General features: G+C 54.4%; 1 pseudogene; it reads left to right on the top strand.

Moving 5' to 3' along the window:
- The first annotated feature begins 1,534 nt into the window (after positions 1–1,534).
- The window catches only part of LOC103610584, a 16,614-nt pseudogene continuing 13,740 nt past the window's right edge, over positions 1,535–4,408 (top strand).

Raw genomic sequence — 4,408 nt, 5'->3', positions numbered from 1 at the left:
GCCAGTGAGCGCATCAGCCATCCTTATATGGGATCCGAACCCGCGGCGGGAGCGCCGCTGCACTCCCAAGTGCTGTACTCTCCCGAGTGCGTCACCGGGCCGGCCCAAGTGAACATCTTCTAACGGGAACTCCCTCCTGGGTTGCCAGAGGATTCCTTGGGACCCTGATGTGCGCCTGGTTCCAAAGCAGGGACCTGCTCCCAACCACTGCTCTGCTAACCCCACCTGGTGCCATTATCGTACCCCAGTATTGACATGTGCTTTTTATTTTTTAACGAGAAACTCCCGTGTGTGTTGTTTTAGACCTGTTTTTCTCACTCTAAAACACGTTGCAAACTCCCCCCATGATAAAGTTTCTCCCTGGCTGTGGGGTTCTTCCCGCTCAGTCCCTCCGGGCTGCCAGTCTGCTCTCTCCTGCTGCTTATCCTCCCTCTGTCCCTAAAGCCCCTGACAGGGGTGGAAATGGGTGGAACCCAGGGGTCAAGGGCTTTTCCCCTTCCCTCCCCACAAACACGGAACCACAGACCCCACCCCGCCCTAGCTACTGTCCTGGCACCAGGAACTGTGACTTACTTTGACAGGCTCACATGGCCATGTCACAGATGGATGGAGAGATTCCTACAGGGCCGAGACACCACACACTGCTCAGAGCATGTGGACCTGAGACCCTCCAGATCCCGTGTTCCTCACACACCCAGAGTGCGGGTCTGCCACACTGGGGCCCCTCCTGAAGGCTCACATTTCTGATTTGTTTTTGAGTCTCCGATTTGGGAGGGACGGGCGTTGTGGCAGGAGGGCTGTGCCACAATCCCACAGCACCAATCTCATGGGGCTGCTGTCACGGCCACTATGTGCCCACATGATGGGCGACTTGCACACAGTGTCAGGGACAAGAGGCCATGCCAGGGGGAGGCCCCCAGCACCCGGGAAATGTTGTGCCTCTCGTCCCTTTCCCTGGAGACAGTTCCGGCTTTGTGGCTCTGAATGTCCCTACGTGGCCTTTACTATGCCCAGAAAATCCCTTCAAATAAAAACAGAGACTCATAGTCTAGGAAAATTGCCTTTGTCTCACTAAATGCTCTTTTGTTCCTGAACAGCTGATGCACAAATATTACGTGGTCGTTAAAATAATTAGGATGGTTATGTAGCAACAAGGAAAAACACTCAGAGGAAAAAAAGAATCATAGAAGCTGTGATTACCACTTGGTGAAAACTATTTCTGCAAATGTGGAGCGGACTGTGTGGGAGGGGACATAACCTCATCGTTAAGTCAAGAAACATCTGTATTTATATAATGAGTAAATAGTTTAAAACACTCTGTACGTGCCAGGAGCTACACAACGATAGCATTTGCTCCTAGGGAGGTATGTCCTCACTTCTGCTGCACAGATAAAGAAACGGAGAGGCTCAGAGGAGGGGAGTGGCCATCGGGGCGCCTGACCGCAGCCTCTCTGCCCCGGTCACAGAGACTGCTCATCCCCGTCACGAGTGTGTAGAACACGTCAGGAACAGCAGTTCTGGGTGAGAGTGAGCAATGAGCAATCCCTGGCACGGCACCTTCAGGTTCTCCTTCCTGGGTTCCTGGTCTCCAGACCTTGGCACCAGCCCCAGCAGACCGGAGCTGGCCCATCTGGGGGCCACCATGGCTGCCATACTGATGGCGGGTGGGTGAGGCCACACTCATGCACACAAGTGCATACACACATGTGCATGTACCTGCCCATGTTCTCAGGCATGCCAGATGTGCGTGCACATGCACATGTGTGCACACTTGTACACATATGTGTGCATTCACACGCACATGCCCCACACATAGTCTTCAATTGCCTGGTTCCACCATGACAAAATCAGAATTTCCTAAAAGAACATACCCAGAAAAATAAAGGGAAAAATGTTCCAGGCCTGCTTTAGGCACTAAAGATAGCTGTGAATCAAACTGATAAAAAAAAAACCCTGCCCTCAGGGGCTCCCCAAAAGCATCAGGACAGACACACTCTTATAACAGTTCTGGTGAAGTCACCCTGCTCAGCTCCTGGAGGCTGGAGGCTGGTGCCTGGCTCCCTCCCACCCCAACTGTAGGACCCAGGCTGGCGTTCCCCGGTAGGCAGGGCCTGGCACTACCCCATTAGCCCCTGAGATACCAGGGTCCCTTAATGAGAATGCCCTTCTGCAGGTGGCCTCAAGGAGCTCTCCCCACACCCGGCTGGAGCTCCCCCATCTTGCTCTCCCGATTCCATCCGGAGTGGGCAGCAGTTTTCCTCTTGAGCACAGTGCTGAGACCTGAACATGCTGGCAGGACAGAGTGGAGGTGGCCACCACAGCCAGGGTAAGGGACACCATAACCTAAGAGAGATGATTTACTGACCCCTGCATTGTTCCAGAAAGTGCCCCCACGGGGATCTCACTCTAGGCTTCGCGGGAGTTTGTGCAGCGCCAGCGCCTTCCCTGCTGGGGGCACTGCACACACCCCGAGCTGCCTCATGTTCCAGCTCTGCCCGCTGAGGCTCCAGCACTCTCAGATGACGCATCCGCTGTCCCCAATCCTACCATTACTGGCTGTGCAAACCCAGGGGAACCTAAACACAGGGAAACACACAGTATTTCCACTGCGCGCCCGCAGTTTTCAGGCCACAAAATAAATAGTGGTGCAGACAACATCAGCACATCAGCGTTCTGGGAATACGGTGTTTAGAACCCACACCGACTCTTCCTTGGAGAATGACCTTCCCTTTGTAACGGCTTAGTACAAAATCTCCATTTCATACGCTTCCCCTCTCAGCGAGGAAGAGCACGGTCAGGACCCCACTGGGCATCCTGTTAGCTTCAGCATCTGCGGGAAGCAAGATCCAGGCCCCGGACCACGAGGCGGCCGACAAGATTCAGGCTCCCCTGAACCCTCTTCTCACCCAGGCCCTGACCTGGCGGCTTCTCTGTTCATCTCTGCATTGTCAAATTTTAGCAAGAACAGAAGTCAGCGTAGCCAGAATTCCCCATCGTCTGCACTGATCACTCTCAGTATCTGACCATCCCACCAACACCCAGGGGCTGTCTGATCACCCTGGCCCGCCATCAGCAAGAATCCCGTTAGGTGGGTTTAGCCAGAATCGTCCTCACCCTGGACGTTTCCTCTTAGTAATTTTCATCCACTCACCTCACCCTGCTTCTTAGCTATGAATCCCCTCTTGTTCATGTTGATTGAGAGTTGGGCTTAATCTCTCTCCTCCACTGCAAGACCCCATTGTGGTGGTCCCTACACCTATCTCGATGTCCTGAATAAAGTCTTCCTCACTGTGCTTTAGCAAGTGCCATGAATTACTTTAACACAGCTGATCCCAACACCCTCCAACTGCCTGCTCCACCTCTGCAGCCCACACTGCCCTGGCCCAGAGGGGATTCCCCACAAACCGACTCACTCCTTGCCCCGGCGAACCCCCTGACCTCACCTTTCCTTGTCCCCGGGGGACCCCTCCCAACCTCACCCCTCCTTGTCCCTGGAAAACCTACCCCAACCTCACCCCTCCTTGTCCCTGGAGGATGCCCCACCCGATGTCACCCCTCATTGTCCCTGGGGATACTCTGATGCTCACTGTTGGGTGCTGGCCAGACTGCAGGTCCCTACCACAGTTCCCTGCCCTGTGTGAGCTCCACACTCCAACCCAATCCATAGAATCTGGCATGCGAGGCTGGCTTTACCCCACAGCAGCTCTCCAAGGGGACGCTACTCTTGCCCTGCATCTCGGGGAGGCCTCGGGCCTGGCCCAGGGCCCGCGTGGAGAGTGAGGGTTGTAATATCTCACCGGATCTGTCCGTGTGCTACCTCTTGGGCTTGGACATCCTCATATACGCTGACCTCCACACTCTCAAGCTCCACACAAGAGGGAATTGGAGACTGCAGAAGCCTCGATATTCCCCACACTATGCAGTGGGTCAGATCCAGGTCCTGCTGCCTCCCTCACTACAGGGCGCCCACTGCTGCCCTCGCTGAGCAGGCTTCCTTCATCACATTCCCAACCCGGCAGCTTCTGTCAGCCAAAGACACCCAGGTGGACAGGTCATCGCTGCACCAGGGCCACGTGGGGCCAAGCCGAGCCCTACACCCAGGAGAGCTTAGACAACCAAAGAGATTAAAACAGGCTCTCATCATCAGAGAAGCAAAACAATGACACCCCAATAACAGTGAGCACCCCTTGTGCCCAGATGTGGTATCTAAACACCGACTTCCAATAACAGGAATGAGCATTCCTGCAAAAAGTGTCTAATTCCAGGGCTGGGGCAGAGGAAATACAAGATGAGCCTAGAGCATCTTGTGGTGCCAGAAAGTGAGGAAGTTCTCAGGAACAAAATGAAAAAATGGGGTGTTGTCCAAAGAACGTAGGACCCAACTTGAAGGAGCTCCTAACTGCTGAAG

Source organism: Galeopterus variegatus, unplaced genomic scaffold (genome assembly GCF_000696425.1).
Source record: "Galeopterus variegatus unplaced genomic scaffold, G_variegatus-3.0.2 Scaffold11339, whole genome shotgun sequence".
Taxonomy (NCBI): domain Eukaryota; kingdom Metazoa; phylum Chordata; class Mammalia; order Dermoptera; family Cynocephalidae; genus Galeopterus; species Galeopterus variegatus.
The sequence above is the reverse complement of the archived record's forward strand: the minus strand, read 5'-3'. Positions and strand labels throughout refer to the sequence as shown.